General features: G+C 42.9%; 1 protein-coding gene across 8 annotated transcripts in view; it reads right to left on the bottom strand.

The window, feature by feature from the left end:
- SGCD (sarcoglycan delta) overlaps window positions 1–24,011 on the bottom strand; it is a 308,895-nt gene that overhangs the window by 181,823 nt on the left and 103,061 nt on the right. For 6 of the 8 annotated variants that reach the window (XM_072935307.1, XM_072935308.1, XM_002198133.7 and 3 more), the window contains one exon: window positions 17,641–17,826. The gene's annotated coding sequence lies outside the window, so the exon portion shown is untranslated. Of the gene's footprint in view, window positions 1–89; window positions 6,395–17,640; window positions 17,827–24,011 lie in introns of those variants that run through there. The other 2 variants (XM_072935311.1, XM_072935305.1) reach the window with 2 other exon arrangements.

The raw sequence follows: 24,011 nt of genomic DNA, 5'->3' as shown, positions 1-24,011 counted from the left end.
TGGAGGCAGCAGGAAGGTCCTCCCTCAGTCTCCTTTTCTCCAGGAAAAACACCCCCAGCCCTAGTAAATACATTTGCAGTTTCTCTTACTCATGGAAGAAGTTTTGAAAGCATCTCTGGTGAAACAGCAGCCATGAGGCTTCACTGAGCCTGGGAAGGACCGAGCTCACAGGATGCCACTAATGCCAAGAGAAGATGGAATTATTATCAGTATTTACATAATCAGCTATGCTAAGAGAAGATACTGCAAAAGCAGCAAAAGCACTACTAATTGTATTATTCTAAACTTAAGTGTTCTCAACCCAACATGGAGATCTCCAGGGGGATGATTTTTTTATTATTTTTTTAAATCAGCTAAATTACAGCCCTCCAAAAAACTCTGGGCAAATGACAGCTTATTTTTCAAGAAGACTACCACACAACTGGATGGGTGAAATATCAAGATCATTTCCATGGAATTTATTCCCATTTCCCATCCTAATTACTGATGGATTAGTTAGTGTCACTAGAATTATAATAATTTGCCTAAGTAGCAGGTTTTTAAATAATGATGGGAATTGCATTCAGAAGCTGCTCTTGCACACATTATTTATACATAGTGTGTATCTGTTTATGCTGCACACATGAGTGGCTATTTTGTCCCTGGAGATCCTCGATAACACGGTAACAAGGATCCTACAAGCACATCCACACGTTCATCTCTTCTCACTTGCAAACATTTCCCTTTCCAGGGTTATCACCACGTCTGCCAGCTGGTGCCCTGCTGCATTTCACACTCCCTCTCACCCTGCACAGGCACCTGCCAGCCCATGCAGGGGGCTGCTCATTCCAGCAGTGCCAGTTCTCACTCCACCTTCAAAAAAATAGGGATAAACCTCCTTCCAGCTTCAGTGAGGGTGGGCTGGTTGGCTAAAGCCCAACTCTGATGCCCAAGGAAACACTTCTTGGGATCCCCTGCAAGCCACTGCTCCTCCCCAGGTGATACCATGCACTGATGCCTTGTCAACAGAGATTAGAGAGGGTTAAAGAATAGAACAGAGACTAGAGAGAGTTAAAGAATAAAGTAGGGATTTATTATAAAGTCTCAAGAGATCCACCTTGGGCAGCACAAGAGCCCAGGCAGGGCTACACCCCAGATAAATCCAAAATGGTCACAAAATGGTCACAGGGTCTCACACTTTTATAAGTTCTGGTCCGTTTGTATATTGGAGTTCATTGTCCCATTCCAGCTTTAGTCCATGCAGTCCGATCCTCTTGTTTTTCTCTCTCCAGCCCACGCTGTTGGTGCTCTTGGGGCTGAGATTTGGATCATTTGTCCTTGGTGCCCAGTTGGAGATGGAATTGTTTTGTCTCCCTGCTCTGTGAAGAGAGCTTACTGTCCCTTAATATGAAGCCCAGACCCACACAGTAAAGCAGCACAGAATGTGAAAAATATAAAAGCTAAATCCTGAGGCATCAGCACCATTTCAGCCATTTGGGGATATCTTCCTCCTTCCCTCTTTGGCAGTTTCAGTCACAGCATGGCTTCCAAAAGGCTATGAGCTTTTTTTCTTTTTTAGTAATTCATTTGCACAAACAGAAACACTTTGTACTACACACAAGGAAGCCTTCTGGAATAGGCCAGGCATCACCAACTTGTCATGGCTAGGCTGTTTTTAGCTGCCTGACTGCTTTTCCCCCTTCAAAAATAAACAGAAATTATCTGGAGGAGAGACAGAGATTTGTTTTCAAACTAAACCAGTTTCTCCAAATCTCTGCCATCTGCAATCTCCCACTGCACCAGGGTAAGAGAGCAATGCTCAGGCTGTGCCCAGCAGGCTCCAAAAGTTGGGTGGGTACAGATCCAAGTCAGACATTGGGCTCTCTGCCCATCCCCTCATCTGCACCAGCCCTGGAACAGACTGTGAGACCAAAATCCTGCAAGAAAACCTGCCCTGAGCTGACCCCTGCCAGCAACACCCCCTCTATTTGACCAGACACTCAGCCTTTTGAAACTTTTCCCAAGTTCTGAAGTGTTCACCTTCACAATCATTTTGGCCAGTGTAATAATCTCATTTTAACTCTCGTAGGAGCCCAGAATAACAACTGAACCTAAAACTAAGCCCTAAAAAGAACCTAATATTTTCCCTCCTCCCAGAGTAAAGAAGAGCTCAAGTGTACCAGTCCTGCTCAGCCCAGAGTGGTTCCTTGAGCCTTAGAACCCCGTTGGTGCCATGGCTGGATGTGCCACCCTTGTGTCTGCTTGGGAGAGGAGGTCAAGGAGAGATTAACAGAAAAGCCACAAAGGGAAATCAGCCACTGAACTCCTGCCAAAAGCCACAGGGAACTGGGTGATTAATGCTTTGAAAATCCTCCTTACCAATCAGGGGCTATTCTAAAGATAGGTTCAAAACACCCGCAATTAGAGGGAAATTTATATTCAGTTATTGGGGAAGCAGGTTTGTACTTGCTGAAAGCTCAGAAAATTATCTATTTTTTATAGTTCTTGTATTACTTCCTTTCTCTTTTTCTTGGAAAATGGGCCCATTTTGAACAGCAGCAACTCATTGTTCCAGGATGGAGCACTATGAAAGAACATCACTGCTCTCATTTCACAGGGACCACAACAGGAGGCAGCAAGGGCTCTGAGGGCACCTTTCCTGCAGTGGGAGAGAGGATTACACCCTGGGAACACAGAGCCCCTGTTCCAGCCACAGCTAATATATAATACTCTTACATATGTAGGCAGCAGGTACAGAATCCTGGCAGGAGTCCTGCTGGGGCAATGCCCAAGCGTGACAGGAAACCTGAACAATCATTTAACTTTGGATGCAAAAGCAACAGGTCCCCACTTCAGTGCAATATCCCAAGTTTGGTAAAAACACCAGAGAATATAATTGAAAATAATTTTGCCTGTTTCTAGAAAAAAAAAAAAGAACAACAAAAAACAGAAAATCTTTTGAAGTTTGTGCATGTGATGTCAGTTCATTTTTTTCAAAGGGGCAACCTGACAGCTGTGCTGGAGATAATCAAGAAACCCCGGGGCAATTATATTTTAATGCTGTGACAGTGGGGATATTTATCAGCCTCCTTCTTACAGGCACATATTTCTTGGCAAAATCTTCTCTAATAAGGAACATGGGATATCAAAATTTCTTTGGAGAATATTTTATGGGCTTTTGTTCTGTTATTTGAAACAGCATCACCCTATTCCATGTGAGGCAACTGTTATTGCAATTATAAGCTACATTAGGTAGAGAAAAGGAAGCTTTGCAGACACTTCTGCCTTATACAAACTGAAGAAAAGCATGACAGCAAGCACTGCTAGAGAGAGCACTCTGATTTCTCTGCCTGGTTTTCTTTGGTGTCTACAGATTGGCCCCTGACTACCTCACATCTGGTAAATTACTAGTTTTCCCCAAATCCCAGGTAAGGGTGAGGGAGTGCCTCAGGCAAGATGGAAAATCTGAAGCACAGAGAAACCAGGAATTTATTCACAGAAAATATGTTCCAGAAACAGATACTCAACCTTAGATTGGTTTTCCCACTATGTTATTTTTTTCCGTTGGCACACTGCAACTTCCTGGTTGATTCACAAATATTTATGAGTGTGTCCTCCATGAAACTTGAACATTCAAGGTCTGCTTGGAGCACATTCTTGTCCTGAGGCACGGCTCCAACATCAAGAATGCAATGGCACACCTCACCTGTGAGCTACTCCCTGAGCCTAAAAGCTCACCTAATAATTATTAAAGTCATTAAAAGAAGAAAGTACATAATGAAATGCACTTTCATGATACCCCAGGGCAGATCAGCAGAGGAAAGGTTTGGGCACTCTGGCAGCTCCTGACGTGCTGCTCATGAGCACAGTACAGCTGAGGGCAGAGCTGCCATCCATCCACTCCCTGCACACTTGGGCTCCTGCTGCCAAATGCACGTGGCCCTGCACTCCTTGCACTTTTCCTTCTCCAGTTCCATGAGAACTACTTGAACCCTTGACCATTTCTCATAGTGGTCTTGAAGAGAGAGAAACTGGGAGAACACGAGTCAGTGGTCAGCAGGATTGTGCCTGAGTGACGTGCTGGGGAACAGGGAGGGGGAGCACCCAGCCCTGCCACTGTCACCCCCCTTCCTCCCCATCCCCTCCCAGCTGCACGAGTTCAAAATCAGCCTCAGCAAGGCAGCATGGCAGAATATAAACCAGAGCAGTATCAGCTTCAGCAAAAGGTCTACAGCACACAGCAAAGCACCAAGGGCACAGAATCCTACCAGCACACCTCACCTGCTCCAGTGGCCTGTGACTTCCAGATCCAGAGCTCCAACCAGCCCCAAGGGCTTCCAGCTCTCTTCCTTTCTCCCTGAAGGGCCCCCACAGCAGCACAGAATGCAAGATCCAGCCAGTGCTGTTTTACATTCAATTTGTAAATTGACTACTCAAGGCAGAGGAGAATCAGCTTTCTTTAGCAACCAAAGGTGAAGTGATGCTCCATTTCCAGGTGTGCAGCCTCCTTCTTTTAAAGCTGCCCAAGCCACACAAGCCTGCTCCCCTTTCCTTCCCTTCCCATGAAGGAGATTACACATTCCCACATCACAACCTGCACTGCCTCAACACAGCACCAGATTTCTGCAACAGAGAGAAGGGGAGCAAATTAAGGACCTCATGAGGAAAGGTTCATGTTCTCAGTCTTCCTTCCTGGTTCTGTGCTCAGACTTTGTGCCTGACATAATCTGGTTTTACATGCAGCTCACTCAGTCATTCTCCTCACATGTACATCAGGTGCTCCCGGAAAATGTGGCCATTATCCATCAAGTCCTTAGCTTCAGTCAGCTTCCAGAGGAAGAGTAATAGATGCACTTGTGTTGTCACATCATTGTCCGAAATGTCAGGGTAAAAAGCCCTGAGCATTAACAACTCCCTAAGGAAATCAGTTCTTAACAAAAAAGTAGAATAGAGAGAAAGAAAGAAAGAATGAGAGGGACAGAAGAAAAATGCAGAGCTTCCCTTTTCATCAGTGATGACTTGCACAGGAAAGTGTCCTGACCTGCTGCATGCCAGCCAAGCACCCACACTATCATCTGACTTCCACTTCAGTTTACATTTTGTCCAGATAAAGCAACATGTGAACATGTCAATTTTAATTCCCAGGATCCAGGAATGATCTTCTCTTTGGACATCACACATTAAAAGAGATGCATCAGTTTGAAGGGTGAGACTAATCTCGTCCCAGGGCACCTGCATTGAGATTCAGGCAGTGTGGAGAGGTGATAGCATCAGGCAGTGCAAATCTTCAGAGATGGTAAAGGGAAAGGGGGGAAAAACAGAAAAGAGAAAGATGAAATCAAAGATGACAAGAAACAGTAGTCAAAGTTAGGAGGAAGAGGAGGTCAGGCACCTAAACTAATCAAGGTGACACGGTGATATTTTCCTGGTGTGGTCAATTTTAAAGGATTTGCTAAAGTTAAGTGAGGTGATATTTTCCTGGTCTGTGATCTGCTTTTAAAGGATTTGCTAAAGTTAAGTGAGAACTACGCAAAGCTTCAAAGCTTTTAAAGGCAGGTAAAACACAGGCATGAACAAAGGTATTTCTTTGCTGAGATGTGAGGAAGAAAAGAAGTAAAATGAGAGGCAAAGCATACCCTGTCCTGAACAGTCTGAAGCTGAACTTTTTGACCTCTACTCACCAATTCCTAAAAAACCCCCTGACCTGGGACTACAAACCCTGCAGAGGAGTTACTGCCATTTCTGGAAAGCTTATGAAACTTATGGCACATATTTTTGCATTTGCATCTGCAAGTATACAATATCAAAACCTCAAATGACCAAAATAAGGTGCAGTAAATCCAAGAGTGCTTTGCCCTGCTCTCCTTAAGTACCCCTTTTACACAACCCCTCACCACAGCACAGACAATACAGCCAAGAAAGATGCTCATAAAAAAATAGGAAATTAAGGCAAAGTTAGACAAGACCACAGGAATCTGTCTCAGAGATAACAGCACCAGTTGTCACCTGCACCAGATAGATCCCTTCCCTCTCCAGACTCCAACAGGAGAGGCATGGCCACACTCAACTTATATCCTACCTCCAGTTCCTTAATTGGGCTTGTGGATTACTAATAAGTAATTGATACAGAGGAAATGAATGTGAAGCCACCACTGTGTGTGCTTCTGCATACAAATACAGGCAGCTGAATGTGCAGCAGCAGCAAACGCTGCAGTCCTGCCATGCCTATGGCATTTCCAGGAGGAACGTGCTTAAAATACCTCAGCATAAAGTGTTTCACTTTGTACAAATGATGCTGGCATGATTGCTCAATGTCTTTTCAGTGAGGAAACTGCAGAGGGCTGAGAGAGTCAGATAAAACCCAAAGATAACGTGTTATGCAGACACTGCTCTGGATGAATATCAGGAGAAGAGAGAGATTTTAAGGGGCAACACAATAAGAAATCAAGATAAAGATTTATTTTGCAGCACACAAAGCCAAGTACACAGCTCTCCACGCATTCAGTCTTCAGGAACAATATTCCTATTTTTTTCCCTGGGAGCCAAAAAAAGTCCCCAAAATAATCTCTGTGCACAGCCTAAATTCATACTTAATGCCAACTTTGTATCAAATTCCTCCACAGAGTAAGATGCAATGCTGTAAATAGACTAATTTTCCTTATTTTATCAAATTGCCTTAACTTTCTCTCTGCAGCATCCTCCGGGGCTGGCAACACGGAGACGTGCAGGAAATGTAAATCACTCCCCTTTTGATATGATAACCGTGGCAGTGAATTGCATCCCAGAAATCAGCTCAGGATTATAGCTGAGAACTCGCTGAAAGCACTTGGCTGTGGCGTGGTGCCAGCAGGGGAAACTTCAGCTGGCAGGTCACTGTGACACGGGCTCAGGGCTGGGGAAAGAGGAGTAAAAAATATCCCAATTCAGCTACCTGGGGCTGCACAAACCCCAAAGCCAGCAGCCTCAGGGTCAATCTAGAATCAAAATATGCAAACAGGTGCTAAAAAACAACTGTGTATTTATGTATGCAGATGCATGGGGGAGCTCAATTAAATATGAATAAGCACCTAGGAAAGCAACTGCCAGAGGCTGTAAGATAAAATCTACCTGCCAGACAAATACAGATGTGTGTGTATATATATCTAAACAACCACACACCAAAAAAATTGCATTTCCTGCGCTGACCTATTTGTGGTTACAGAACATTATGACAATAATTATAATCATATATCTTTCATTTAAATAATGTTTTCAGTTTCAAATATTCAGAGGATGTTGAAATGCAAATAAAGATAATCAGGACATGAAAATAATTGTTTTCCTAACACCTTACTTTTCATGTGCAAATGCCACTGATAACAGCTCCCAGCATTAACCCTGGGCCAGAACCCCACGGAATTCAGTAGTGCACAAACACTAAAAGAAAAAGCTCTCTGAACCCTAAGGAATTTGCAGATCTAACAGCAAAGAGGCAGCAGATGGATATAGACAGAAATAATCAAGAGGTAGTAGTTAACAAGGCAGGAGTTAGTCCCAGCAAACCAAATCCCTGATTGCTGTGAGCCTTGTACAGGCACCACAACAAAGAGGAGTTTTGATCATTGATGCCCCGCAACACGAAGCTCAGCACATCCTTCATCTCCACCGCTGTGCTCCATCTGTCGCCTCCACACTGGCTGGCAATCCTGGCTCCTTCTCCCACTGCACTCAGACTTTTCACACAGAAGCTCCCTGGGCCAAGGACTGTCATGTACAACCTCTCTCCCCAGCACTGAGCATAGCAGAGCTCAAACCAGGGCCATAGAGACACATAAAATCATTTAGGGACAAAAGTAATGATAATTCTTATTAATAACTAGTCTAACAGAGTATCAGCATGCATGCACACAAGCCTAAAGCCAAACCTCATGCACACAAGCTCCATGTAAAACAATGGAGACATCTGAGCACCTTCTGATGTTCTCACTGAGCCCACACTCCTCTTGCTCTCAGCAGGAACCGTGCAGAGGAGAGGAAGAGCAGCTGGCACACTGTGATCTTGTGAAACTGAGACACCCCGTCAGGAAATGCATGTACCACAGCCAATCTCAGCTGGAATCCCCAGAGGCACCACACGACATACCACAGTAATCAGAACTAGCCCAACAGAACGATAGCTGGCTGGTCATGACAAACAAGTGCCACAAAAATATTTAAAATATTTTCAAGAAGTTCTTTGTAACAGAGGTCATGTCTGCAGGATACAGCATTCCTGCCAGGGGTTTTATTTCAGCATGTTTGACTCAGTGACCTGCTAATTACAACACCCTTCTGACTAACTTTAAGGCAATGAAATATTTCATTTGTATAACCAAACATGTCTTTCATGACACAAGACCATTCCACATGGCTTTCAGGTTCTTAAATGCTTAAAACTAATGAGGTGGGGAAGTACAATCTCTACAGCACCAATCCACCCCTTCCTCATGCCCAGCCAGACCTGCATTGCAGGGAAGTGCTGCTCTTCCAGCCTCCACTTCCACATTGTACTCCAGGGGTTAAACAGCAGATATATATTTTTATTATGTTGTATCTGTTAGTTTGTTTCTTGCACAATTTTCTTCCTCCCTGGTCATCTCCCAGAAATCAAAAGTACCGAACAAGAAATACTGTTTATAGTCCGAGTTCACGGAGCCTTCACTCTGCAGTTAGGTGTGTTCCACAGCTAGGAATTAATTCATATTTTCAGTAAGACACACTGAGACAGTGAAGTGCAGGGTAGGAAGGCACCCCCTACATAAAGACATGCTCAGCAAGGCATCAGCTTCCACTTCCATGTTTTAATGTCCAACATGACCCGTTTTCCACTGCAATTCAAACCTCAAAAGTGGAAAAGAAATGGCATGTAAATGGACCTTGCTTGCACTTTAAATCACACTTAGCAAATCTTAATCCCTTTAAGTCTGGCCATTTAAAATCAGGCCTATTTAACTTGCAAAGGTAGGTCAGGTTTTATTGATCACCCCTAATGCACTCCTAAAAAAATGAGAGCAGTGAGATACACAGCTCAGTTGATGAAGGCTCACCGGAAAAATATCTGATAATATTTACAGCCTTCAAGCTATGCTGCTGCAAATGTGATTTCCATATGCACCAGAATGCAGATTACAGGCTTGCCAGTTCATACTGCAAAGGGAAAAGAAAAGCTCTGCCACAGAGGAGGTGAATTACTCTTTGCATTGACTGAAAGCACAACTATAAACTTCTAGAATACAGGCACAGCAGCCCAAGCCCATTTAGTCCTCAGTTATCATTCCTCAGTCTTTCTTCAGTGCAGTGTTTTGTGCCTGGATCTCCTACTCAGAGTCCATGCTATGCCCAGAGTTTTGAACAAACAACAAAACAAACAGAAGAGTTTTGTTACAAACAACTGATGACATTTTTCCAGCTGCTACAGAAATAAGGTGGGTTATTGTTATTTATAATATGGCATCACCTAGAGGTGCTCATAATTAATCAGAGTTCCTTCTTCTACACCTGTCCAAAGAAGGAGAAGCAATTTTTAATAAAGAAGTGCAGCATTTTCCACCCACATGGACAAGCTCAGATCAGACACACTGCAAGGTCTAGATAGTTCTACTTGATTTTTGTTTCCCTACTCTGGCTATTTGTGAAGGATTTTTATGAACCCCCATTCAGATAAATGAAAAGTATTTCTCCATGCAGAACTAAACATGATTTTCACTTTTTTTATTTTTCATGCTATGCTAAAATAAAACCACAATGGGTTTCTAATTGAAACCTGATACACCATCCTATTGCAACTATTAAATAGTCATTTTTGTGGCGTGAAAGAGATTCTAAATGTATTTACAGACACATAAAAAAACCACTGCAGTTAATATACAAGGGCAGAAGATTTCCAGGGTTACTTCTACTGCAGACTTCTTGTGCAACTCAGACAAGTTCCTTAATCAACCTTTCCTCCTTCACCTAATGAACACATGAGCTGCAGAAATGGATCACTGCCTAGGACATGCTCTGGAGCTACACTGTCAAATAGAAGACCTAAATAGGATAAATCCCCATCAACGACTTGAGGCAATTATCAAATGTTTATTAGCCTCCAAAGTGAAGGCTAATAAACCTGCTTATTTTAGCAGATAAAGTCAAATTACCTTGACTGAAGTTGGTAAGTGTTCCAAGATTAACAGCTCTGGCCTCATATGCTTTTAGTTATTGGTGATGAAGTGTCAGCTCAAAAAAACCTGAAAGATACTTCCTAGTTATTTAGGCAATGTGAAAACTGGGCAGTTATTTTCCAGGAAACATGGCCGGCCTGACAGGTTTTAAATGAAGAAAAGTGGTATTATTACAATTATCATTAGAAGAAGATGTCCCTCATCAAAATGTGTCTGGATTTTAATTGACAAGGTCCAGGTTAATTCTGTGAAAATGCCAATGAAAGCAAAGCCTGTGGCTCAAACTAATTGTCAGCACTGAGCAACCTCCACCTCTAACCCACCCCAGATTTATCACTCGCTGCAGACTGTACTCATGACAAGAAACGTTTGAATTAATCATTAACAACTAGAAATTCCTCCCAGACAGAAAGCAAGCAGAGAGCAGGGCTGCCCACCCCCTTGTGCCCCTGCTCCTGAGCCAAGGACAGGTGCCAACAAGCCTTCCTCAGGAAAAAGACTTTTGTTGTTGTTGTTTTGCCCCCTTTTAAGAGCATTCCAAGGGGAAACTTGCAGCTTTGGTGTCACCCCTGGGGGCAGCACAGCAGTGCAGAGAAGGACTCACAACCTCCTGACTTTAGACATAAACTCAAGGACACTTTGGGAGGTGTTACCTAATGGTGCCACCTCTCCCACCCAATCTAACATAAAATGCAAAAGGGTTTGTGGAAAACTTATGAATTGGCTTTATTATATTTGTATTTCCTCTTCCTCTTTATTATATTTACATTTCCAGCATGCTGGTGCAGACCCACCAGAATATGACTGGGCAGAAGGAGAGAAGCTGAGAACCTCCAGTACCCGACAGAGGCACAAGGACTGCCAAGGAAATGGCACAGTCCTAACCCTCATGGTGCTTTTTTATTCAGAATGCTTTGATTTTCAGCTTCTCCACACACGTGGGTGATGGCATCACAACACAGCTTGAGTGCACATCAATTTGATGGTTGCTCAAGCCCAAGCCTTTATACAGCATCTAACATAAAACTGAAGTGTTCCTTCTCACATGGCATTGGGACTGGAAATCACAGCAGCACTGGGAGGAAAGGAAGAGAGGAATCTCCACAAAAATCAGGGACCACTGCCTGAGGTGGACAAAAAGACATCTGGCCACTCATGTCAAAGGCACTGAGCTTGTCTGGAGAGATGTAAATTGAACTACCTTACCCCAACTAACAGAGAGAGAGAGGAAAAAAAAAAGTAAAATAAATTCTCCCTGTTTTTTCCTGGACAGCCAGGAGTAAAAAACAGATGGTATCTGGTGTTGTGAAGGAATAAGACACAACTTTGTTTAGAGGAGGCCAGTGCTGTGGGGTCTCTGCTGGCCCCTTCCCAGTAACTGGAAGGCAAAGACTGAGGGGGTGTCAGCCATAAAGAGAAATGCTGCTCACTTCATTGTCCCTTCTACCCCAGACGTGAAAGGCTCCTTCCATTCGCCTACAGCAACCCTGCTTTTTTGGTTTTGCTGTTATCTACATATTCACCACAGAAACGAGGAGCTGGAAAGTTCTCATTAAACGATGCCAACAAGAACACTCCATTCACAGCTAATGCTTGGCTGCACACATTCCCTCGTATTTCCAAATATTTTCAGTATGTTTTAGCTTCCCTTCATTAGGCATTCACAATTATTTGCAGCACATCTAAACCTGTGCAATGTGCTTCCAAATACAGTCCCCTGGCTGCAAAAAATCAGCATGACAGCACTAGAAAGAAAGTAGAATTTATGTCAATCAGGAGGCAGAGCTCAGGAAGAAGATGAGGCTCACACCATCATGATTTGAGTCAGTGACTTCCACCAGGCAGCAATTTGACCCTTCACAAGATCCTTGGTATTTCTTAGAGATCACCCCTCAGTTAACCATTAAATCAGTCAGCAACTGTAGCAATGAATTTTGTAATAAAAATGTACAAAGTGGAGATTACTGGTACCTTAACTGAAAACCTGAGCAGCCAAAAGGGTTTTTTTTGGTCTGAAGAGACACTATTGTAGAGAAAAGTATCTCCATAACACCTCACATCTGTTAATGCTGTGGCTTTCCAAGGCTGTTTCCATCACACCCTTAAATACCCTCTGAACTAAACAAAGGCTTCCTCGAGGAAAGTTACACTAAGTGCTCATTTCTTTAGCTCAGCCCCAAATAGCCACTTAAAATTTGTCAGGGCTATCCAAAACCCTCCCTTTTTCAGACTCTTTCATATATCCTAAAGGGCTCCCTAAGGAAGGGCATCTCTGGCACTCAGACTGGGCTGTGCTGGCTCTGCAGTGCTCAGTGCAGTGGGAGCCAGTCTTCAATTATGAGACCAGAACAGCCCCTGAACTGCCCATGGCGCTGGGGCTTCCAGCAGATGCCCCTGTGATCATTAAAACAGAGGCTGTCCAGGGACAGAGCTGCTCCTTTGGGTAATTATGTTCCCAGGGCTGCCTGGTGCCTGTCAAACTCCCCCCTTCCATGGACCAGGCCAGATTTTGAGGATCATTATGAAGTAAATATGTCATCCTGAGGGATGAAAATATAAAAAGCTGCAGCTCCTCTAAACCTGAATGTTACCAGGACACCTCTACACTGGAATACAAAAATGCTGCTCCCAGACTGCAGAGGGACATGGGTGACTTCCCCACCACACACACAAATCTTTATCAACTTGGATGCACAATTAAGCTAAACATGCCTCCAACAAAAGGTTAAAAACTACTCCTTGTGTGGTGTCACAGCTGAAAGCAGAGCAGTAAAGGCTCCAGAGCATCCTGAGTGATCAGTCCCGTAAGAGACATTCTCCACTAAGCTTTGTTCTGGCAGCATTCCCACTACTGGAGGAAGGAAATGCACAGCTGGATGCAAAGCTTGCAATGCAGAGCTGCCTTAACTACATGGCAGGAGGATGGCAGTTCATAATTAATTTTCCACATCAACTGTTGGCTGCCCTCCTCTTCCTCTCTGCTAGGCTGCAAACTGTCAGTGGATACTTATCCAGAAAGCAGGCCTGCCACAGAGCAAAAAGCATGATTATTATTAGTATCTTGCAGGGCATGCTAGCCAAAAATCAGAGGTAAGGGAGCCTGGGCAGAGTGAGAGCAGTACCAGTGCAAAGGCAGCCCTGCCAGAAGCTCCTTGTCCTCTGAGAGATGCAAAACCAAAGGGAATAGAAAAGCAGGATGAAGAGATCAAAACAGATAGGAGAAAGTTGCAAGAAGACAATAATCTCTTCTCAGACAAAGGTTTTGAGCCAGCTAATTTCAAAACATCTGCAGCCCAAAGAAACATAGGCCCTTTTCCACCCTGGCTGGACTCTGCCTAAGACATGGGCTGCCAAGCAGCAGCTCTGCAGAGGACAAGAGGCTCCAAACTGCTTTGACTTCTGAGAGAAGGAATGTGTGCAGCACTCAGAGCCAGCAATTCCACTCTGCACTCCAGGTCTCTGCACGACTGGAGTACAGAGTAATTACAAAGAGGATGCTGCTCCTCACAGGGGAAAGGTCTCCAGAAGAAAACAAACCCCAGCTTCATCACGCTCTCTGAAGCACCACTACAAACATCAGAGGGCAGAAGGCAGAGCCACAAGCTGGAGCAAGGCCATTTGAATGGCTTCAGACAGACCCACTGACTTCTCAGTACTTCAGGAGAACAGGTAAAGCACTATTATATTTCTGTTCTGTGATTGGTATCTTAAGAATCTCATGTTAGTATTGGAGTTTCTTATTTTCTTTCAGAAATTCAACTTGGTTCTGCCGCTGCTATCACCTCTTTAATTCATTTTACAACAAGATATTTGTTATCAGAAATTGTGCTTTGATATGTGTCAGGTTGATGGATTCAATAAAAGCCCTGTGAGGAGAAGCTGAGTGAATGGGGCTGCAGAAGTGGCGTCATCAAGGGAATTGATACCTTAACAGCCAGCCTGCTGATCTTGCAACAAAAACTTGCAAATATAATAGCTGTTTTATTTCCTCACCCTGGCAAAACAGTCCAGAGCAACATTAGAAAACATTTGCATAAATGTTACTCATGCAAACAAGCTCAGCCTGCTCCCTGATAAAAAAACGTAACGTAAAACACGATCCTGCATGCTGTCCTCTTGTCCTGTTTGGTGTGCAAAATTCTATCTAGGGGAATAAAGGCTTTAATCAAAATACAGCTTTTAATTTAATTTTGGGAATTCAAGCAGAATTCCGTGATGCTCCAACTAAAATTTTCCCACAATAATGTTGGAGGACAATTTTACTGACAAATTTTCAGACACCTGTACCCCCCAGCAAAGACACTGAAAAGTTGCATTAGGGTCTTACTGTGAGAGCCAAACCCACAAGCAAATAAAATCAGAGGTTTTTTTCCTGATTTAAGAAATTAAATCATATAAGAAACAAGAAAAATTTGAAGAAAGAAATAGTAAGTTTTCATCAGACCACGTAATGCAATAAATGAGAGAGGGAGACTGCTCTGCTGCAGGTCAAGCAGGGCTTGCAGTCTCTGCTTCACCTGATCAGAGCATCACACTGCAACACCACCCCTGCACTGGCCTGGGGCACAAAGAGATTTTTTTAACTGGAACTGATTTACAGAACATCTGGAAAAGGTAAAAAAATGTGATGTTGAGATTCGACTTTTAGAAAAGAAAAATAATATTACTAGTCTAAACAAAGCAAAGGGAAAATTTCCATAGAAATTAATCTGAAAAAGGTGAATTACATTAAGGATTTATGTTCATGTAATGAAGACAATTAATTGCTATGAGAGCCATAAAACACATTAAATGAACAGGTTTTTTTTCAATTCTACTTGCAAGATAAAATTTATTAACTGTGTTTAATGGCTACTTAAAAATTTCTCTTACATATTTATTAAAAGTGCCTTTTCAGCCGAACAGACTATTTTACTAACCAGATTCTACTAATCCAAAAATGAGCAATTTCAGAAAAAAACTACTTCTCTGCACATTATCTGCAGATCCATTTAAACTAATTCCTCATGCAATAAAATTACCATCAGCACAATTTCATAAATGTTCCTAAAAGGGAAATCTGCTCGTCTCACGTGAGCAAACACTCTGCTGCAAAGATGAATGAATTCAGCTCACATTATCTGAACAGATGTTTCAGTTTTCAGTAGAGATAGGGAGGGAAACGTTGAGTCCTGGTGTCATTAAGTGTTACTGTAATCACTTAATTAAAACCCTCTCTACTTGGGAGAGCAGGACACATGGAAGAAACTGGATTAGGTGGGAGCAGTGACCTCAGAAAGATCCACAACTAAACCTTGTGCTCAGCCAGGGCTGTGTGCCCCCAGCTGTGGGTGTGGGATGCAGCTTGTGCACTAAAACTGCCTGAAAATCAGGGACAGATGTTTGCCACTTAAAAGTGACCTAGAGGTGATTCTGTTTCTTATTCACCATTTACAAAATGGGGATAAGCAGCACTTCTGTCTTACAAGGGTGTTATGGGAAGAGATAAATTGATGGAATTCAAGTACTCTGGTAGTCACCTGAGATGAAGAGAATCAATAAGGAAAGACCTCATCTACTCAAGTGAGCAACAAGAATTTGGCCAAATCTTTATAGTTTGGCACAACCTTCTCAAAGTGCAATGTTCTTCTTAAAGAAGTTTCCAGAAGTGTGAGATTTAAATAAGAACCAAGTTTTAGATCTGATGGTCAAAAAGTAAAATGCAGAAGTATGAAGTCCAACCTAGACTATTTTTTATACCTTAATAATAGTTTCACACAAATCATTTATCTAGACCTTACAGTGAGACTTGGACTGGCTTAGGAATGACAGGAGAGCTCATTTACTGCCCCCCACCCAAGGCAGGAGCACCACCACCAACAACCAACACCTCTGGAGCAGATCCTCACATGCCCTGGGACACCCTGGGTACCCAGCAAAACTCACTGCAAGGAAGATTTACATATTTCAACTCAAAAATCTCAAACCCAAACAAGGAATAAACAAAACTGCTGTGATTTCTATATTCTAACAGTGCCAAATTTTTCTCTGCAAGAGTGCAGAAGCTCTCTTGATTAAGAAATACCTCTCCTACAACCTTCCCTTTAAGTGTTATAATCACAAGAGCAGTAGATAGGAAATAAACAGGAGTGAAGAGGATAATAAAGGCAGGAGCAATGTCTAACAAGCTCTTCTTCCAGAATCCAGAGCAGGCAGACAAGCAGAGCTGTGCTGTGCTGTAATGATGGGAACCTTGCCCTGGAAACTGTGTTGTTTGCTTGAAATTCCTGCACAAATTAACAGCATATGCTGTGGTTGGAACAGACCTTTCTTGACCCTCAACATTTAAAAGTTAAGCACCTAATTTAAGCTATTCCAACCAACTTTTCCTTGCAATTGCCAGACACTGGCAGAGCTTTGCTGGAGCATCAGAGTTAGAGCCCACAATTTCCAGAGCCAACATGACAAGTGCAACCAGAGCAAAAGCAGGAGAAGTAATGTACACTCACCTGCATTGCTATTTATTTTAGAGGCTTTTAAGGAAGTCTTGACTTCTTTTCCCTGCTCCTCCACTAACACCAAGCACAGGTGTTATATTGCTACTGTACTTTTCTCAACAAGATTATTATAGTGCTGGTTCAGTCATATGAAGGAAGTCAATACCCATGTGCTAAATGAAAAAGGATAATATCATCTTATACCACTCTACTGAGATCTGGGAACTATTGCTTTAAATCTGTTTGCTTGCCCTTTTTTTTTTTTTTTTTTTTTTGACTCAGAAAACTTTGCCTTTACAGGAATAACTTGATGTAGGCAAAAGAAGCCATAGAATCAGAGGCTCTATTACCTTAAAAACTCATCTAGCATGATCTTCATCAACAATATGTCCTGGCCTTCAGTTTCTTGTTAGAAAATGGTTGCATATTGCTTTGCTATAGTTCCAGCATAGCCAGGGCAACATCTGTGTGGATATGAGAACACTCACACAGGCAAAAATTTTAAGTGCTACACAACAAAGGGGGAATACAATTATACAGGAAATTGGTAGTGGTATTTCCATCCTTTGCACACAGTGAGAATATACAGAGCACAAAGAAAAGCACAGGGCTAATTATAAATGGGCTACTTCATTTCCTTTTATACTCCCCAACTCTGACCCTCAGAATTATAGTCATTAGTGAAACACAACAAGTGGGATTTTCAAAACATGGATTCCTATCACCAAGTATCCATCACCAGCAGCAACACACAACCATCAGCAAGCATTTCGTTTAATAAAGAACATCACATGAACAGACACCCCCTCAAGCCCAAGACAATAAAAACACTTCACTCCTGGTGAACGCTTTCTAAATTCAGGGAGAGCAAAGCTTATTTACAGACACAGTATGAGCATGGCATGAATACAGCAATAAACTCAAAGGCTGCTAATGCTCTGTTTTCCCTACATGTAGATACTCAGAAAAGAGCAAAATACAAGAGCAGGGGGAAAAATACATACCTTACCAAACCTGACTGTTGGACACGACTCGTTTCAGAGCAACATTGGGGTGAAGGTAAGTTCCTCAGGCGACCACCAACCACAATTCCCTTCCGAGCCCCCCAGAGGCTCCAGCTCTCCCTTGCCCGTGTCCCTGAGGAAGATGCAGTGTCCTCCAGTATTTCAGAGCCTCAGCTGCAGAGGATGCTGCTCAGAAAAAGAAAAGAGAAGAAGGTGTGGCATTAAATTCTAGGGTCAGTTGTCTGGCAGATTCAGAGCAGAACACAAGACAACATTGGATAGGAATGAAATGTCAAGGCAGGACAGAGAGTCTGTGACAATCCATCATGTGTGGCACCTTGAGAGGGCAATCACTGAATTCAAGAAATGTGGTGCAAAGCTATTCTTGCTTTACAGTACTTTTATAGTGTCCCTAGACCAGGAAATGAATGACAGCCTGGCTGCTTTTTATTCCAGTCCAATATTGTAACACAAAAGTAAGTAATGCACTTCTCCATAGGGAATATTTTAATTCATTATGGCATTTCTGAAGAATAACAGGACTTTCATATTAAAAGCAGAGACATCACTTCAGTCTTAATACTCTGCACGATAAAATGGCTCTTACTCAAGAAATTCAAAGCTTTGGAGCTCACAGCAGATGGGAAGTTGTGACCGCCAGCCCAACACGCTGCAGTTCCCAAAGTTCTGCCTCCAACGCAATTGTCAGAGACTAGGAAATGTGCTGGGGTTTTCTGGGTGCAGGGGGCTCAGCATCACCACATTTTGTAGCCACTGTCACTGCTAGAGATGCTCAGAGTTTCCAGGAGGTCAGCCCCTGGCACTGAGCAGGGATGTGCGGCTCGCTGCAGACACCAGGTGAGAGACAGCGATGGAGGCACCCAGCAGCAGAGCACTGCCAGCCAGCAGAAACCTCACAGCAGCACTGGGAAGTGCAAATGCTCATCCCTAAGCCCTGGCAGATGGGAAACACTCAAAGGATCATCCTATCCCCGTCCACATAATACAGCCTGTGAAGGAAAATAGGCACAGCAGCACAAAACAGGTGAGGACTGAGGAGAGAGCAGGATCTGAGCTCCCTGTGTCAGACTTACATCCTCAAACCACACCCAGAGATGCTCTTCTAAGAGTAACTCAGAAGCCATGAAGATACTCTGACTTTGCCTAGGAATTTTATAAAAAGCAAAGGGAAAAAACACCAGATATACAAGAGGTTTCCCTCAGAGGAGAAAGCCCATGGCAGTTCAAAGTACCACAAAATCCCAATACACCTTCACAAGAAACCCTGAACCCACAAACAGGTTACACCTATCTGGAAAACACATTAAGTTTTGGGCTTGCAAGAAGGAAGATTTCAGCAACCAGCACATGAAACTATGCATACTGGAAGCTAGCATCAATAGTGCCTTTTATATATATATATATATATATATATATATATATACACACACACACAAATGTTCATAATGTTTGTGGTTTTTTTTTGTCGAGTCCACAACAGCATGCACAGACACACAGATCAGAACAATCAAATAAATTTACTTTATTTAGCACTAATTACTTTACTGGACCTCATATGTTTCATACACCCCTGAAGGCTTCACAACACCTTGGGGGACCACCCACAACAGGAGCCAGGGTGGCAGAGCTCAGCCCTGTGATTGTTGTACACATTTGCAGACTTCTTGCCTCTCTTGAACTCCGACATGAAGGACAAAAGTGGACCTGCAGTTCCTGTCCTCTTCCAGGCCAACCATGAAAAATCAGACTGCCAACTGAAATGGCTGCTGAGAGCCCACAGGAAAAGCTGATGCAGCAGTAGGACCTAATTCTACTGCTTTGAAGGGATTTTATCTCTGGAGACCACAGCTACAATTACTTTTTCATTTCTACTCGTAAATTGTAACATAGAATAGTCACTAAAGAAAATCAGTGCTACATTTTTGTGCATTAACCAGAGCATCAGCTGAGCACAGGAAGTAACAGTAATAGGACCAGACCATCACAGCAACCTGAGTGCAGGGGCTGGGCTCAGGCTGGGGAAGGGGGGCTGTGAATGTTCCTGTTCAGTACAGTTTGCCAATGAGTAAGCAGCATTGTGAAGAAGAAGTAATGGGAGGTGTGGATGTGGAGGTAAAAACAACTTTATTCATGACAAAATGCACTGAGTGTGCACAAGTCCCATCTCTCGTGATATAAATGAGACGGGGCAACTTAATGAAATTAAATCAATGGCCAGGTTTCCAGGGAGCAGCAAGTGTAGATGCTCCAGTGTGAAGGCAGTGTGCTTCCTCCATGCTCTGGTGATGTGTATCACACAATAAGGCAGGGAGCCAGGCCAGGGACCATCCTAGTCAGCAATAAAGTAAAAGACAAATGCATGGAAACTCTCATGATCTATAATTTGTGTTGGCTCAGAACCATGCAAGGAAAAAAAAAAAAAAGGAAGAAAAATATAATTTAAAAAAAAAAAACAATGTATGCCATTTGTGTTGCCCAAACACGTACAGTTTTGCAAAAAAAAAAACCCTTCACATTCAGTAGGTCACTCCTGACCTGATGGTCAGTGTCCAGCTGGTTTCCCTCTCACAGCCCCAGATCCAGGAGAGCCCATCACAGAGCTGCCAAGGTGCTTCTTGCACCTCTTTGGCTTTGGGCAGCTCTTGCCAAGCCCAGAGCTGCAGAGTGAGAACAGGCTGCCCAAAAAAAGCTGTGGCTTCCCATCCCTGCAAGTTTCCAAAGCCAGGCTGGACAGGGCTTAGAGCAGCCTGGGACAGTGGAAGGTGTCCCTGCCCATAGGAGGAGGAGGGACTGGATGATCTTTAAGATCCTTTCCAACCCAAATCCATATGATCCCTGACACAGAAATCATCCATTTAAGCCTGCATCTGCTGTAGGAGCTGGCACTGTTCCTACCTGAAACAAAACCAAGTCTTAACTTGCAAAAAATGCCCCAAGTCCTAGGAATGCCACAGTCTGGTTGTGGTGTGTCTAAGTTGCTGTGCTCCCCCACTCTCTTTGATCAAAGGGAACATGTCGACAAACTGCAAATTACTTTCATTATCCCACCACTTCAGATTTTTACATTCAGTTAACATAGTTAAGTGGTATCAGATCCGTCTTCCACTCACAAAAGCCAGCATATGGATGTTCTCATTAATCAGAAAAGGCAGACAAGACATTTTTCCAGTAAAAAGAGAGTATTTCCCTTGGAGGAATCTCAGTCCTTTGCTGATGGAAAGCATGAATTATACAAAATAACTGTATACTTTAGACGTAACAAATAAGCTCAAATATTAAATCTGAAGACACCATTTCTATCTTGGGATGTTTCCAGGCCACAAATCAATGAAGTCTGGGAGACTTTCTGTCTCTCAGGAAGCCTTGCTGTACCTTTGCCCTCTTCTTAATTCTTGTCTTTAGGCATCAACTATTGATCCCTGTTGGGGTGAGGACAGGAGCTGGCTGGACCCTCCTCTGACCCAGCACACTCACCCTTATATTTGTGTGTCAAATAGCTTAAGGTGCAGCCTGGGCCTTGTGGCAACATTGATGAGCATTTGCAACTTCACCAAGGGCAAAAAAGAGGCATTGAGAAGCTAAACAACACATCTGTGAGCAAATGTTACAGTGTAGTAGATATTCCAATTAGTATTAGTTTGTCTTATCAAATATTAATTACAATCTACCTAACTGTAATTGAATAATTAGTTGGGCGGTGAAAATATTAAATATTTTACGTGGCTGGTGACGAATAAAAATAATTTAAAATATAACTTCTTGCTTAAATATTAAATTTCTTTTGTTTTTATTGCTAGTGTGGCCATTAAGAAATCAGAATTTCATAGGTGTGTGCATTCATGTAGATGTATATGACAAATATGGAACATGTTCATGTGTATTCTTCTAACTTCCCTCCTTCCCTGAAACTAAACTTGAGTAAGTATTTTCAATTAACAAAGAAGAGTTCCATTGGCAGAGCCAGAAGAAAGGCTGCGAAACAAGCAAGGGAAAACACATTTTTACTGCTAAGTATTTAGCAAGGTCACCTGCCTCTGCAAAGGCAGGTAAAGAGATCCCCCAGCAGCCTCTGAGCACAGCAGGGGATTACACCAATTCATTAGCAGGTCTATCTCCTAATTACAGCCTGGACACGAGTCCCCACACAGCTGAGCAGGGAACAACTGCTGCTTTCTGCTTTTTCCTCGGGATCAAGCTCAGAGTTTCCCGCTGAGCTGCAGGACAGCCCCAGCCCAGCCCCAGCCCAAGCCAAGCTCCCTGTTATCCCAAAGGATGCTCCTGACTCCTCACACCCCAGTCCCAGGGGAAGCTGTGGGAGCAGCAGCTCACCACGTCAGCTCCATCTCTGCTGAAGATCTCACATTAATTTACTGCAAAGGTGACACGGGTGAAGAAGGGAATAAAATGAAACTGAATCCTTCCTTCCAGAAGGCTAATGGTAAAAAATTGGTAGCAATGCAACTCTGGCAGATTTCCAACTATAACACTCAGAGTGTTGCCCACAGCCGTGTCCCAGACACACTTTATCATTCACCATGGCTCAGTGCAAAACATAAATAAAACAGAAGTCATCAGCACTACTGGCACTCAGCTGTTGGGAGGCCTTTTTTTTTTTCCCCCTTCCCTGCCAACAAAAAAAAATAGTGGAACAGGAGAGCTGCAATTCAAGTGGTAACACCCACCATTAGGAATTTGGTGGGGGCTGGTGGTGTGATAGGATATGAATTCAATTAAAGAATGCAGGCAATAATAAAATGAAGAATATGTTGACTGAGATTAATACAACAGAATACTGTGATGCTGCTGAAGATCAGCATTGATTTTTGTTATCCAAGTACAAACTAATGGTATCCAGGTAAAAGGAAGTAAGTGGTTAATCACCCTTTTTGAAGGAACTATTCCCATCACAAAAGCATAAATGTTACATTATCAGGTTCAAGAGTGTAATGATTATCTTGCTGTGATAGGAAATGTTATGACACTGAACAGGTTTTGCTGCTGTTGCACATAAGTAAATATTTTCTGAAAATGAACCAAGAAATGCCATGGAAATACTTCCTGTTTGAAATATAAACTCCTTTCTTCACCAGGCACTTGGTTTTAACCAAAGCTGCTCCCCAAGTTCAAAAGCATTAAATTGCAGGTTACTGTCTAACTCCCCAGCTGCCAATGCTGCATTACACTATTAAGTGTTTTTATTATTATTACTCCTACAGTCTGCTTGGACTATAAAATAAGATCTCTTGGGCTCCTTAGATGTTTACATCTGCCCTTGTACTGAAGCTCTTTCAGCACATTATTGTTTCTTCTGCCAGTTCAATTGAAAGCAATGATGAAGTTACTGTAATGCATATGTCCTTGTCAAATAATGCTTTCAAAGGGTTGGAAGCACATTTGTGGGGGGTAAAAAGCAATTCTGAAGTCTCTTCAGTGGTGAGTAGCAACCAGCTTCCACTTAACCAGACAGATCATCAAAATAATCGAGTAATGAAATGAAGCCAGTTCTCCCAACAAGAGCTGACAGGTTTGTACCAGAAGCAGCTGTGTGATACAGCCTTCACTGATGGAACAAGATCTAAGTGGATTTCCTCTTACTCGAACCTAAAATGGGAATCTGACAAGGGAACAATCCTGTCACTCATCTCAGTGTCACAGTTAAGCTACAGGTCTCACTTTCACTGCTAATGTCTCAAGCAGGTCCCTTCATCACAAACTTGAAACAAGCTTCTCCAGCCCCAACAGCATCAACATTACCTTGTTTTGCAGCTCACTAAGAAGCTTCATTTCCAAATTCAGGATGGCAGAGTCTTTTAACTCATTGGTAAGGCAAAGTCAGTGCATTTCTTATCCTCTACCCTCTTTGTTCCATTCACACTGAGCCAGGGACAGACTATTTCCAAAAGGTGGGACACATTATCACTTTTCCAGCTTTCCCCTCTCCTCCCGTGGCTCATCTACACACCTCTGCCAGGGTGTTCCCATGGCAAGGGCTCCACTCTGCAACCACAGCACTGCAGAGCTGGGATGTGCTGTGAGAACCTCAGCTGACCCAAGGGAAATTAAATTTATCAACCTGTGCGACCACACAGGATTACACTAACCAGAGAAAAAAACATTCTTTGATCCATTCCAACAGAAACTCCTGCCCAAGCAAAGTAAGCAGGATCAGGACATTAGAGCATAAGCTTTTCATACATATGCTATACTTCTCTATCTAAGGTATTAACTTGACCATTATTGACTTTAATCTCATTTGAACTCAGTGCATTTCTATTATGCCACCCAAAACTGACTTCTCTACATCTTCTTCAGATGAGCTTTTGCTTTTTTCTTATTTTTCTCCCTTTTCT

Source organism: Taeniopygia guttata, chromosome 13, assembly GCF_048771995.1.
Source record: "Taeniopygia guttata chromosome 13, bTaeGut7.mat, whole genome shotgun sequence".
NCBI lineage: Eukaryota > Metazoa > Chordata > Aves > Passeriformes > Estrildidae > Taeniopygia > Taeniopygia guttata.
The sequence above is the reverse complement of the archived record's forward strand: the minus strand, read 5'-3'. Positions and strand labels throughout refer to the sequence as shown.